Below are 15,268 nucleotides of genomic sequence, written 5' to 3'. Positions count from 1 at the left end.
GTGGGGATTCCTTCTTGTTTCTGTTCATCCAGGTACAGCGTCCCTAGTGAAATGCTCTGGAATGTCTCCAGACCTTTGCCAGGAGCTGGTATTACAATGGGTTGGGTCACACCAGTGTGGCAGATACAGTGCTACAGGGCTGCATCACACTGTGGGGCTTCCCCCAGCCTCTGCTCTCCTGCCCCTCTCAGGGAAGCCAGCAAGCTGCCAGGCTGCCTGAGAAAGCTTTTGCTTTCCTTAGTTGTTTCCTTTGGACCAGAATTTCACAGAACTTCCCCCCATCCTCTCCCAGCCATAGCTGGGAAGGCCATAAATGCAAACAAATTTATTTTGCAAGTCCTTCATTATTCTGAAGTGTTTGATTGAAGCAGGATTAAAAATACATCCCCAGTGCTAAGGATCCCTTTGCTTTCTGTTGTCAACAACATATTTTTAAATGAAACATTCCAGGGTTGGGTTTTTTTTTTGGTTGGTGTGATTGCCTTGTTTCAGAGTTACTTAAGTAGGAAAATATTTCCCTTGGAAGGAATCCAAGCCCACAGAAGTCAGGCAGAGTCTTTCTGTTAACTTTAAATGCACTATGGACTAGATTGCTATAAACCTCTAAAATAAATACATCGGTAAAGTCCAAGGTTTAATGAGGCAAATATGGCAGAACCTGTGATGGTGAGCTTGCCTGATGTTAATCACCTTAGCTGCTCAGAAGGACAACTCTCTGTACAGTGGGCATTTATGAAGTTAATTGATGGCTGGATATTTATAGTTTGGCAATGATCTTTCTGAGGATACAGGCACCAGGCATGGGTTTTCCCTTGGGGAAGGGAGAGGGGGATGGAGCGGAAGCAGCATTAAAAGAAGTGGTGGGAATTTGCCATGGCTTTTCCCTCTCTGCTTGTTTTGGTATCCCTCTCCCCAGCTTCACTACCTCAAATATTTGGTGTTTCTGCACAAAGCCACAGCAAGGCACTGCTGTGATTGTAGGTCTGTTTGTGCCCCACATGCCAGCCCCTTCAGCCTCCCACCCTGTGACCTTGTGGCTGGGACCACCCTGCAGCTGGGGAGGGAATCTAGCCCTTCAGCAGCCCTCAGGGCTGTGCTGGGGCAAGGGGAAGATTCAGCAGGGGTTACTGCCCCTTGGGTCACTTGGCTGAACTGTTCCTGCAGCTGCTACTTCTCCTGTCCCAAGTAAAATGAGGATTTCCAGTGCAGAAGCAAATTTTCCTTTGGGCTGGAAGGCAGCACCAGGACATCAGTGGACTGGCAGTGGTGGCAGAGGAGAATGTCACCAGCACTCACGTGCTGTCACCACACCTGCCCTGCCTGTGGGCTTCCCTCACCAGGCTGAGAAAAGAGCTGGGAGCTCAGCATCCCCTACAGCTGCTGATGTAGGGTTGCTGTGCCTGGATTAATGACAGCAATATTATGGTTCCTGCCTTTGAAAGGGTTTGTGCCCAGGCAGTAGCATTAGGACACAATTTGGAGCTTGGTATCCTTTGTTTGCTGCTGCTAATTAGAAAAGCAGTTCCAGCCCTGAACACCCAACCACGATTAATGCAAAGGAAAGCAGAAGGCTTGTAAGACATGGGCAATATCCAACAAAGATTTTGGTGGTTGCACTTTTCCTACAACTCAGTCTCACTGGAGATAATAAAAAAGCCAGAGAGTTACTCTGAAGGAAGACCAGCTATTAGCTCTGAAGAACACTGGTGAATAGATCGGCTTTGATCCAGTGCTGGAAACTAATCACCATGAAGATCTCTCCTTAAAAAAGCCCTTATTTAATGTTTGCATAAAAACACCACATAAAGAAAGAGTGAATGTAGCCTCTGGAATCCAACTCAGTGCATTTGCCTTGGAGTATACATTTACCTCCTGAGAATTCACACCGTAATTAGATGAATGTGCCTAATTAATCACATTTCCCGTGCTGAAGAGGTTTGATGGAAAACATTTGCTTCCATCACTTTATTAAAGCATTATTGAGTGTTGTGCTTGTCATGTGTTCATCACCAGCCTTCTCTCCAATTAATCCTGACAAAACGAAGTTTACCAACAGCAAAGTAAGCCAGTGCTCAGAGTCGCTTTGCTGTAGCTTTGTGTACATGCCTTCATGCCTCTAGGTAATTGCTGCGTAATTGGGAGCAGAGTCTGTTTAATCTAAAATGAGATGTGCTAAATATAAACCATTTTCAGTGCCTGATTGATACTGTTTTAATAAGCTTGGTATCCTCTACTGCTGTGGACATGTAATGTATTATTACCTTTATTTATGGTATGTGTTTATTATCAATTTTAAAATAAAAATGTGATTTGCAGCATGGTTATTTCACCTACAAAACAATTATTGATCATTAATATATTTTTCACATACCACAGCTGAATTAAAGCATGGGGATTCAAAATCAGAGATGTGAAGGTAAGATCTTAACCCTTTCCAGAAGTGCTTAATTTTTGGCCTTGGCTACAGCATTAGTGAGGCTCCATTTTCTTTGAGCCAGAATCCAGTGTGGAGACACAGATACCTGACAGGGGACTGCCAGCTGTTTCTGAGGCTCAGGAGGGGACTTGGCAGAAACCCCACTGCAGAGCAGGGATGGGAGCAGAGGAGCTGGATGAGGTAGCAGAGCAGGGGAGAGACCTGGTAGCAAGCCCCAGTACTAGACCCCACCAGACAGACTTGGCCAGGGATACCCAACCCTGCTCCCTCCCATCCCATCCAAGGCCAGGAGCAAGCACAGACCTGAAAGGAAGCACAGATTGTATGGAATTCTATGGAATTGCAAGGGTGAAGGGTCTGGAGGGGAAGCCTTGTGAGGAGCATTTGAGGACGCTTGATTTGTTCAGCCTAGAGGAGACTGAGGAGAGGCCTCATTGTGGTCTTCAGCATCCCCCAGGTACAAATCTCTTCACCCTCCTGACCAGTGATTGGACTTGAGGCAACATCATGAAGCTGTATAAGGGCAGGTTTCAGATTTGGTATCAGGAAAAGGTTCTCCACCCAGAAGGTGGTTGAGCACTGGAACTGGCTCCCCAGGGCAGTGGTCACAGCACCAAGCCTGTCAGAGCTCAAGAAGCATTCGGACAAGGCTCTCACACACATGGTGCCACTCTTGGGGTGTCCTGTGCAGGGTCAGGAGTTGGACTTAATCCTGACAGGTCTCTTCCTACTCAGCATATTCTGTGATTCTATGATTCTACTGTGGTACTGGGGACATCTTTATAAGGGCTCTTCCCTCTTAACCACCTAAAATACACGCAGACAAATACCAGTGCATGCAGTTTCCTTATTCTACCAGCTGTCCAGTTCCATGAAGTCAGTTATTGTAGAAATAAAGTAGCTGTCATAAGCACTTCTGCTTACACAGTCATTAGGAATGGAAATGCTTATTTTCATACAAAATAAATTGCTTACTGGTGGGCAATCAGACTTTCCTCTTCTCCACCTCATTGCAAGAAATTTATGTTACAACTCAGGCATTTTTATTGCTGATGCATTCACAGAGTTACTTATTGTGCATAGCAAGATATCTTTCATATATGAATGTGCATTTCCAGCAATTACACAGAGCTATTGAAGAGATAATTTTAAGCCATGGGAACATTTCTTTCTTCTTTTTTCTTGTGAAAAAAACAAGAAAACAAACCAACAAGCAAACGAAAAAACAAACCTAGATTTGGAAAAATATTTGGTAAGTTTGAAATTTTTGACAGAGTGCTTCTGTGTTCATAGTAAAGTTTTTTCCAAAAGTCCCAAGCTGCTGTTCAAAGGCAACCCTGACTCAAAGTTTACAGACAGACTTAGCATTGACTCCTTTATGCATGAGCTATCTTACTACCCTCTCTCCCTGGGACAGGCTGCCATTTGGTACATAAACACCATAGAGAAGGGACTGGTTTGGTCTCTGGACAAAAGAAGAGCCTGGGTTACCTGAGCTGAAGATTCACTTGAGAATCAGTAATAAACTTCCCCTCCACATGAAAAACTCTGGACCCTGTCAGGGACAAGGGTAGGAAATGCAGTGGCAACTTGTAAAGAGAGAAGGGGAGGTTCACAGAAAATAATAAATGTGAAAAACAACACTGCAAATATTAGCTTGTGATCACCTTGGTTGCTATTAGTAAATAAGATAGGGAAGAACTCTGGGCTTCTTGAGGTCCTCATGGAAGAAAGCACTGAAGCATATGTTCTGAGCTATACAGGTATCTACACGCTTGCTATACCCAAGGAGTAGGTGTCCCTGCACACCTCAAAGTTGCTAATTATACTTAAAATCTTGGCAGGAGTCCCCCATCTGATACCAGCATGGCTGTGCAAGCACTTGCTTTCTTCACATCTGAGGACATTCTTTTGCAGAAGTCTTGAGAGCTGCCAGGGCTGGGGCTGGTGCCAAGCGCAAGCAGGAGCTGCTGCTGCACCTTGCCCCTCTGCAGCCCACCCGCCTGCAGAGGTGTGGGAGCAGCTCTGCCCCCACCAGCCATTCAGACCTCAGCTCATCCACACAGACCCACCACCAAGGGTGCCAATTAGTGCCAACAGGAGCTTATTGAGCGCTGAGACGGCCTTGCTGCTGTGCAATTGCTGGGAAATGAAAACAGCCTGTTCCTGCAGCCTTGTTTGGTTTTTTTTCCCCCCCTCTCTTTTCTTTTATTATTGTCTGGTTACTACAATTAAATCTTTCCTGGCACGGCATTTCATTTGAGAGCTCTTTCCCTATGTGACTGTTCTGTATCCCTGTGTGAACTACTTGATGTTTCATTACACAAATAGACTTCATTTGCAGAAACGGTTCCCTGCTGGGAAAAATCAAATGCTTGAATTACAGGTATTCTGCAGGGGGGAATCTGTCCTCAGACTGTGAGATCGGGGGTCAAGACCTGCTCACAGCTGCTGGGATGGAGCAGTTATGCTGAGAGAAGGATTTATTTTTAAAAAACTCTTTAAGGAAAAGAGGCTTCTGGGTCTAAGGGGGAAAAAAAAATCATTGCTTGAGATGTGCCAGAGATATAGAAAGCCAAGGCCACTGATTGTGCTGGAGCCAGCTGTGGGAAGAGCTTGAACAGCAGCCACTGAAGTAAGGCATGAGTGTGTCTGCAAACACCTCCCCAGGTTCATGACCCACCCTTCCTGCCTGTGCTTAAAATCTCACTAGAACTACCTAGGCTGAATGGATTTTGGGTTGACAGCAAAAGGGACAGGGGCTTTTTGGCATGTGTTATTCTTTCTCCCTTCCACTGGACAATACCTCCTTTCTAGGGCACTGCAGGGGTCTTGTGCTTGACCCAAGCTGAGAGGAGAAAACCAACAGCAAGAGAGCTTAGAGGATTGTTAACAATTGCCTCCTACCTTCCATTCTTCTCCTAGTTTTCTGCTATAAGGACACCTGTTATGGGATTACATTTTCACCTGGTATGGGGCTCACATAACCAAAGTCACACACTTACACCAGACTAATTATTCAGTTGGACTCATTTGTGGTTAGAGCAGGCACACAGATATCTGTGGAGCTCCTGTTATTCTAAGGCAGGTCTAATCCACATCAGGTGAATTGTATCATAGAGGTGCCTACTTCTCCCCACTGATTTTGAAGGGGCTTGGAGCTAAGGGCTCAGACACTGTCTGCCACATCCTAATTTTAGTCAGATGAATCCACAGCAAAGTCCTTAGCCTGTATGTCCTATCAAAATATTGGCACTTGCTGCTGATGCAACATACATATTTATGTTTGCACTGAGATAGTCCTTGGGATTTTGTGAATCTCAGGTAACAGCAACATTGTGTGTCAAGGCCATAGCTTGCTCTCCTGCATAAAATATTAGTCTAGGAAGCAAAATAATGTTAAACCTCTACCTTCTAGTATTAAACCCCAGCAAGTCCATAATCCTATTTTTCCAATAGTAATGCAAAAATTTTTCATTTATGCTTAATACAAAAAGATGTAGCCCATCAGCCTAAATAGGCTATGTGTGCTCTTATGTGATGGGGTCACAGAGCATAAATACTCAGGCATTTTGACAAGCACAGTAATCATCAGTTCAGTCCCATCCCATTCAGCTGGGACTGAAGAGGCTTTCCATGGGCTGGGTGCTCAGTAAGCAGCCTGCTCGTGGCCTCTTGTTCTCAAGGGACCTGCACGCTCAGAGAGATGCTTGAAGCAGACCTGCATGGCAGCAGAGTCAGGAAGCTGGGAAGATGATAGATGATTCCTGCATGGCAGCTGACCACCAGCTGTGGAGGCTGGTGCTGTTTACACATACCTGCATCTCACTTGCACTGGGGAGACGCCACGTGCCAGTGGGGACAGACAGGAGCCTTTCCTCAACAAGTTGGCTGCTCTGGGAAGCAAACTGCTTAAAATTGGGGAAAAAAGAGCAGAAGAAGTGAGAAACAGCTCGTGCCTTCACCATGCAGCACCCACACACGCTGAACAAGCAGAACAACAACCTGAGGACCCTACCTGGGGGTCTGGCCAGAGCTGTGCAGGCAGTGGCTGAGCCCATGCCTTCTGTGGGCTGGAACACCATGGGCATCTCACCCGGATGGGAGCCCCATCCAGAGCAGTGCTGATGAATCCAACACTGCCTGCTGTCCTGTGCCACTGCCTGCAGCCTTGCAGCGGTGGCCAAACAGCTGTGAGAGGTGGACAAAGGGACAGGGTGGAGGTTATGTAGTTACTTGTGTCCTGAGGGGTTTCAGTATCTGGGAAGAAGTTTCTCTTTCAGGGGGCAGCCTCTTTTTCCAAGAGGTATGGAAAGGCATGGAGCCTTCTGCTTGGGCTGGGACTGTATCCATTTTACACCCTCAAGAGATTTGCCTATTTGGGACCTAAAGAAATAAATCACTGCATTTTTTCCACAAGAATAATTAAGAAAGCCCCAACACTTCTTTTTTTTGGCTCAAGTTGAGATGAATACAAAATTTCTTTATTTTTCTTTTGTTCCGTCTGTGCCTCAAAAACTGCTGTTTGTGAAGCTCTGCAGCACCTCCAGTCCCAAGCCAGTGGAGATGAGCCTGCAGCCTGAGGACCCTACCTGGGGGTGACACCACTGTCACCAGCTATCCTGACCTTGGAAAAGAGACACTGAGTCCAACCAAGCAACAGAAGGGAATATTACCCTGGAAGCCAAAAAGGTGAAGGAAAAACTCCAACATTTAAATAACTGTCTGGGCATATGATGCAAACGACAGAGGACAAAACTGACTAACTGGATGATGTGAAAGTAGACTAATACTTTGTGTGCTCTCGTGCCTTGCCTGTGTTTGTTTAACTGCTGTTTTCTCACTCTTTCTCACTATGTCCATGAGTCAAGAAGCTTATTTTTAGGATGGGCCTTTACAAGGTGTCCAGAAAAGGAGCTGGGAGCTGGATTGCTGTGTGGGTGAGGATGTGATGTGGAGCCTGGAGAGGTCACTGCAGGGGTCTGGTCCCAGGCACTGAAGCAAGAACCCTGAAATCTGGACATAGCAACAGCCTCTGACAGAAGGCAGCACAGGCTCTGCAGTGGGAGGCACAGGCACCCTTGTCTCCACAGCCCAGCCGCTGTCCCCCATGCCCAGGCTACCCTCCAGCACCATTCCCAGCCTCATGTGCTCACTTTTTCCCTGCTCATCCAGCTCAAAACACCATCTGCTCCCACCCAAGCTGTCAGCCCGTGCAGCATTGTGGCACGCTGCTGTGGCCTGTCCTGACAGGGAGCAATGGTGAAAGGCAAAGAGGGGCTTGCAGCACACAGCGAACCCCAGCCCAACAGCCACACCGAGGCAGAAATATTTTGGCAAGTGTAATAGATGGCTTGGATATTGCTTTCAGACAACGGTTGCCATCGCAGATTTCTCCATGGCTGCAAAATAATTATTGCCAGCAGATCAGGGAATTCTTCTGCACATACATACGGGCCATTAGAAGGCACAGATTTCATCACAGAGAGATTCAATTGCTTGGATATTGAGCTGGAGAATTATTTTTCACAATCCCAGCAGAAGAAGCCAATTGTAAATGCAAGATGGGTGCTTTGGTGCACTGTTTGTTGAACAGCCAATTGCTTTTCTAAATCTAATCCTAAGAAATAAGCCATGTATTAGAGATAAAGCTGGAATTAGCAGGGCATATGGGACCTAATATTCACAGGATTACATGTAAAATACTAAGGTCTGATCCTGCTGACCTTTCCTGTATCAGCAGTCTCACTGATACTTCTTATATTCATGTGTATAAGCCTATTTTTTAGACAAATGATAGCTGTGATGATAAATTACAGATAAAGCTGCGTGGACATGCTGAAGTCTTTAAAAGATGACTGGTGACTTTGACTGTCTGGTTTTGGGTACTTCTTTTAACTTCCCTTGAAAAGTCAAAATTCAAGATATTCTCAATTGTTACTCAAAAAATTACCTCTTGATCTTTGGGGAACAGACCTTGGGAAAATACAGAGAAAACACAGACTACATTTCTCTGCTGCATCACTTTCAGAAAGATGGTAATGCTGAAGAAAAACAAAAAAATCTAGTTTAAGTGGTATTTAAATTAAGACAACATAAAATAACACAAAACTCAGACCATGACAGCACTTAGGTATGACATACAAAGTATTTAGATAGGTGTGATAACATTAAAAGCCTTGATATATTTGGAGCCAAGACTGAAACTGGAACATCTCTATAATTAAAATGTGTGTATCTAGATGAGGAAATAGGTACATATCATTCAGTAATGCTATCAGTGGGGCGTGAGGGAAGATATAAACATGTTGCTTGGACCTGACTTTCTACTAAAAATACAGGGTAAGTTATTCATTCCAGCATCAGCTGGAATCCCACTCATATGTACATCTCTTTGAGAAGTTAAAAGCATGTTTGCACTTACCTTGTCTGTGCTTTCCCACGGGTGCTGTGTTCTGCATGTCATGGCAGGAATACCAGGATTAGTCCCTTGTCACTGAATCAGCGATAAAGAGCATTAATTCAGTCTGTCATCACTGGATGCCCATTCCCAGCTGATCTGATTGATTTCCAGTGGATTAGCCTACATATATCAGATGCTAAAATAACCCAGTGACCTATGACCAAGAATGGTATAGGGAGAGGAGACATTGCATGCAACCTTCTGCACTTCTCTTGTCCTTCTTAAAATATTGGGCCACAGCAGGCAGTATTGATCCCTTACATGATAACAGCTGCTAGCCAGACACACAGATCCATTGTCTGCATTGCTGATGGACATCTAAGGACAATAATCACACTTGCCAGCAAGGCAGACCTTTGCTCTGAGGACCCTGTCCTAAGGTCATTAAAGGTCCATAATTCTGACTTAATGCTGGAAGATGCTGGGATCTCTGAGCGGTGTGAAATCTCTGGAGTTGCCTTCAGATATCTGCTATAGGTTTTCAGCATAAAGATTTTACCTAATGCAGCTGAGCCTCTCCATGCTTTGGTAGCTGGGGTGAGGAGGAAGCTGAGCATCAGTTAGAGAGGCTGAAGAGCTCTTTATATCCACTGTAGTGCTGCTGTTGCTCCATGCAAATCCCAAATTACGTGACCTGACATGTGTGCTTTCATTGTCCGTTGAAAATTAAACCTTTTCAATTTACACATCAGGAATATTTTAAGCTGCAATGAGGGCCTTGCATCTGTATCCCAAGCTCTTATGGCAGGCTGCTGGCACCAGCCAGCTGCCACCACTGCACTGCTCCTCCCCACTGCCGTGGAAAGCAACTGTTCTGGGCTCACATGGAATCATGTGTGCTGCTATAATGGTGAAATACTGCTTCCAAGTATGAAATAATATAGCAAAGTACTGCTGTGTTTGCTGCTTCTGCTTGTGTGTCTCCCCTCAGCTCTGCCCACACCACCCACAGCCACTCATGCTGCACTGGAAGCTGCAGAGGGACCCATGGTGGCCCTGGGATCCCCACTGCCCTCTTGCAGGAAGGGGCTTCTCATGGGGGCCTGGGTCAGGAGGAAAGGTCTGAGGAGCAGTCACAGTGTGCCAGACACTTGGGCTGCACTGGGGACATCTGGGTTGTATTGGTCTAACAGAATGCCACGGAATTCTGAAGGTCCTAAATAACAGGAGAGACATCAGGGCCTTGGCCAGCCTCAGGGTCCAGCTGCACATACTTTGCTTGCAGTTGTAAGCTACAAAGTGCATGCACAAGCTAGAAAGCCCCTGTAACACCAGATAAGCCCCCAGGATGGGAGTAAATATATACATATATCCTTTCTATAAACAAGGAGCCCAGTGAGAACCTGCAAGCTTAGCCCCATGAACAGTTTAGTGCAATAGTGATAGAACAAGCACCTTCTTGGACATGTTGGGGTCCTGACAACACCAACAGAGACAGAATGTCTGGGACCTCCAAGATCCACCTTCATGAGAACCTTGCCGCTGCAGCTGTTCTATTCACAGAACAGATGTCATTCCCCACGCCACTTTGCTTGTCCAGAAAAAGTTACCCAGTCCCTTGCCACCCTGTAAAATGCTTCATGTCACAGTGTATTGCCACAGGGAGAAGGTGGGACCTGGTCCACAGTTTTGGTCCCCGTGGAAAGGCTGGGAATGCCCTGTCTAGGAGCTGCCTGAGCACAGGCATTGCTGCAGTTCACTATTGCAGCATGATTGAGGTACAAGTACCTGCTATTCATCTTTCAGAGACTTTGCATAAAGCCACATCATAGGAAGGGGAAATGCAAATAAGCCTATCAAGTCCTCCTCCTTCAGGGAAACCCACTTCCTAAATGCAGTGGGATATTGATTGATGGTCTGGGCTTCTTTTGCGCTAGAAGGAGAATACTGGTCTCTGGGGCTTTCCATAAGAAATGCAGTACAGCTGGCCAATTTTCTTTTAAAGGTATATGAGAGTGCCAGGATTGCTGCACACAAAGGATAACTTCTGCAGGCTCCACTGAGCATAAAAGAAAACAGCTACAATGCCTCTTAGGAAGAAAGGGAATATATTTTGCTATGGATTTTTAGTGCAGTTTATCACTGTAAAGAGAAACACTGAAACTATAAGGTATTATTCATAATACTTTCATTTGCCATACAAAGAGTTAAACCCATTACCAAAAGATGTCTCCACTTAAGGATCTGCTTATCAGATTGTTTTCCTAGGTGAGAAGATAACAGAATACATTTTCCCTGGTTATGCTCCCTTCATAAATCAAATCACTGAAATACTACTGACTTTAAGGGTATTTAAATATAGTTTTGCCCACAGATGTAGGAGCAGAACTTTGGCAGAAGAACGAGTGACAGATTTAATTGGCATTCCAACTCAAGGAAATAAATGGAATTGTCTGTCACAAAACAGTGTTTGTATCAAGAGGTTTTATTGTAATATTTGTGCTCAAGACCAAATGACTTGCTGTTGCTGAAAAGTGATATCAGCAGCTTATTTCCTTCCATTTTTTTTATATTATCTTGTAGGCAGTTTAAACAAATTAGTGATGTCAGAACATGGTCCTAGGACATGCATGTAATTTATATGTATGGTAGCATGTATGCCCTCATCTGTGCATCGATCCTGCTGTGACTGATACCAGTTCCCAGGTTCATACTGGGGAAAAAATAAGTCAAACAATTACTTCCTCCCAGAGTGATCTGAACAGGAAAATGAAAACTTTCTTCAGAGCTATTGTTTAGGCATCTATAAGAAGGTATATGTAGCCTGCCTCCCCCAAAATCCTCTCATCTTCTGCATTAAATGTAGCAGCAAAGTTAATTCAGAGGCTATAGCATTTTGAGTGCTTTTAAAACATTGTTTTCTCTAAGTACCTGTTTCCATTTTTCGAAGGCTGCAATGTAGTGAGTGGCTAACAACATTCATCAGGCAGATCCAGTGGCGCTGATGTGCTATTAATTTTGTATATGGTGAGTCTCAGCATCAAGTGACCCACATGTAGATTCAAATGTAAATTTAAAATTCCAGACCTAATTTTGGTCAGCTGCAGCAAAAAAAATGGGAACAGCCTGGCTTCTCACACTGACACATCAAGCCCTTGTTCCCAAAAGCTTCACTGGCAGGAGTGCCCAGGTAAGGAATTGCTTCATGGGGTATGCTACTATTACTCAGTAGTACCAGTTCCAGCTAAACTCCCCAGCAAGCTGCCATGCAGTCCTGAAGGGACATAAAGAAATACCCCCAGCCAGACTCCTCAGAGAGTGCCTCTGACTTTGTGGCTGGCACTGGAATGACATTGTCAGAAAGGCAAAGAATCACCAAGGGCATGGACCCTGCAAGTCTGTACCCCACACACTCTCCTCTAGTATCAACACTGGTTTGAATTGCTGCAAGATGCAGTTCTCATCCTATAAACTGTAAGAAAAGTGTGACAGTGATAACTGGAGCTGTTTGATTAGCTTCCCAGTAATAGATAAATGCATGGATTTGGTATTATATGCATATAAATACATAATATGAGCAACATACAAAACTCTGCATGTTCTAAATAATCCTTTTATTTTGAGCTAACTGTGCACAATGGTGTATAAAGGGAAGCTCAGAGCATTTTGATTCACTTTTGATTGACACTGTAAGCATGTGGCATGACTACCAAGACTTTGTTCACAGCCAGTGAATAGAAGAAGCAGGCATTTCTGGGGTCCCTTTCATCTTGCCCTGGAGTAGACCCCAAAAGTAGGGCATGCAAACTGCACCCCAGAAGTGCCTCTCTCTTCTTTGACTGCAAAGGGAACGTAGGGTGACTGCAGTAAAGAGGTCAATGCCTAAGTTAAAGGTTTAAAAATAGAGGCGCTAAATTCCACCCAAGTGGTTCAGATAAGGGAGACAAAGTGAAACAGGTCAGAAAACGTTTGATGTGTTCAGTCTGGTCGGTTACTTTTTCATATCATTGAGTCTGATTTCCAGTCGTTGCCATTTCACAGAGCTGTCAGTAAAGGGATGATTAGGGTCCTAAATACAGAAGAAACTTTAATTAGCTATTGATACAGCAGGGCTTAGATCTGTGGAGACCAGAGTCCCTTTCTGCCAGAGACTGCTAGGAAGTGATGGGAAACAACACCAGTCCCAGCCAGTTTGTAGGCTGAACAATCAGGAGCAGAGAAGGGAAAAAATGCAGAGAGAAGTTGCTCCCTCACTGCTTTTGAGTGGGAAGTCAGTGAAACACTGCACTGATGAGTGCAGCAGAAGGGGTGGAGGTTTGAAAGAAATACATATCAAAATTTTTCTGCCAGCCCTGCCATGCACCTGGCAAATCCCAGGAAGGACCTGTCCTCTGGGAAGTGACTTGTTTAAGGCTTCCTGGGGCAAAAGCAGTGTAAGAAGCCTCCTTAACCACGCTAAGAGATGGCACTGGAGACAATGTGGCCAGATACTGTGGAAGAGAATGAGATGGATGTGAGCAGGAGATGTGGCATGAGCAGGGCCTGGTGAGCAGTATGAAGTAACACAAAGGCCAGAGTGAGGAAGGGTTCTGGGGCTGAACTAGTGCTGTGAGAACCAGGTGTGACAGTGGAGTGAAACTGTTTACAGAAAACACAAGGACTCAGAACCTGATGCACACACCCCTGGGTGCGTAAAGGAATTCACAGGTCTGGTGTGATCAGAGCAATGTGGAACAAAAGCAGTTTTGGTACCAGCACTTTGGGCTGCCCTGGAGAAGGGTGAAGGGGAATGTTACAGAGGAATGAGGTAGTGGCACTTGATGGAGTGAGAGGCTGAGTTTTCAGGCAAGTTCTGGGCATGATAATGTTGACTCTGAAAGCCAGAAGGAAAGCAAATACATGCATACCTGTGGAGAAACCTCTACACTTCTGATAGCATTTCCTAATGTCCTAGGAAGGCTTCAGTTCAGAGCTCAAGTGGAGCTTGAAGGTGCTTGGCTGCAGTGTCATGCAGATGAGGTCTCCATCCTGCTCTCAGAGCTGTCACTACCCCTGGCATCCATGACTTACCTTCACCAGGAGGGACCAGCACTCATCCTTATCACCCCAGGACTGCACTCCTGCTGGGGCTGTGGAGTGCTGTTCAAAATCTAGCGTCTGCTTGAAAATAAAAATAAATAGAATAATGTCAGCAGAGCAAGCTCCAGGGCACACACATGGCTATGAGCCCTGTCCAGGAAAAGTGCACAGAAAGACTCTTCAGTAGAGTGGGATAGTCAGTGTTGCTATTCCTCATCCTGAGCCAGCACTGTAATCACTAACATCACAATAAACAGAGGTATTAACAGTGTAGTGTTTTCTTAATGGGACCATTACTTGGTGTGGCTTTTTAAATGGCTGACAGGAAGATGAAATATATGGGATCTGTTGGAACATGTAATTATTTTTTTAAGTCTTGTTTTGGTGAAAAACCAGCATTCAGTCCAATTTGTAATTTCCTATTCTGTTTTTTTTCATTCAGTTGTAGAACAAAAACCCCAACAGTCCTATTATTTGCACAGCCCTAAATTCTACCCTCCATATGCCTCAAAAAAAATATAGCTTAAGAGGTTGTTTGATTCCTTTCAAATCCCCAACACTTCCTGTCTGCAATAGGGTCTTCTGATATGTATGAAGTGACTAATTGTCTTTCATTTATTTTGCAAGGATGCCTTTATTGTTTCATGAAGTTGCCATCTGTCCATCTTGGAGGCGAGAGTCCCAGAAGATTTTAATCCTCAATGATTACACAGCTTCAGGTGCCTCTCTAAAGGACAAAGATTGGCCTACTTTCCTCCCTGTGGTATGCAGAGGCTTCTCCATCAAGCAGCTTTTGAGTGAAAGGCTCACCCTGAACGGCTAGATCGCAATTCACTTCTTCTGAGAAGGGGCTTTGTGAAAGAGAGATTCATTCAGTCAGATGGCCAAATTTAGAATATCTGAGAATATCTGACAAATTTACTTTTAGGTCAGCTGCTTCCTTTTTTTTTTTTTTTTTTTTTTTTTAGTTTTTTTTTAGTTTTTTCTACCTCACCTCAAATCCTTTTTCTTAAAAAATGAAACAGGTTGATGATCATGCAAATTTTTTCTTTTAAAATGACACTTTGAAATGTTTCATTTCAAGGATGTCTAAGTAAGGTATTTCAGCTTACTAGAAATTTCCCTTCTTTTTTTAAAGTCAAGAGCAATTAGCTTAACTGGAACCATATTCATGAATAATACCCATTCCAACAGAAAGAGCGTTTTTCACCAAATGTTACACACACATATGCACACACAAAATCAAACAAATCCCCAAAGGTGCTGCTTATATAAGACATATTTTTCTCCCTTCACTTCTTCATGGATGACTGCACTGTGGGTTTTGTTTTGGTTTTTTTTGCAAATGG

General features: G+C 44.5%; 1 long non-coding RNA gene across 1 annotated transcript; it reads left to right on the top strand.

Moving 5' to 3' along the window:
- Nucleotides 1-2,338, top strand: LOC147653625 (uncharacterized). The gene is made up of 2 exons (XR_015285540.1): nt 1-32; nt 1,165-2,338. It is a non-coding gene; the product is annotated as an uncharacterized LOC147653625 (long non-coding RNA).
- Nucleotides 2,339-15,268: the final 12,930 nt, after the last annotated feature.

The sequence above is a fragment of the Cyanistes caeruleus genome, chromosome 4 (assembly GCF_971803275.1).
Source record: "Cyanistes caeruleus chromosome 4, bCyaCae1.hap1.1, whole genome shotgun sequence".
Classification (NCBI taxonomy): domain Eukaryota; kingdom Metazoa; phylum Chordata; class Aves; order Passeriformes; family Paridae; genus Cyanistes; species Cyanistes caeruleus.
This window is presented reverse-complemented; position numbering and strand designations above follow the sequence as displayed.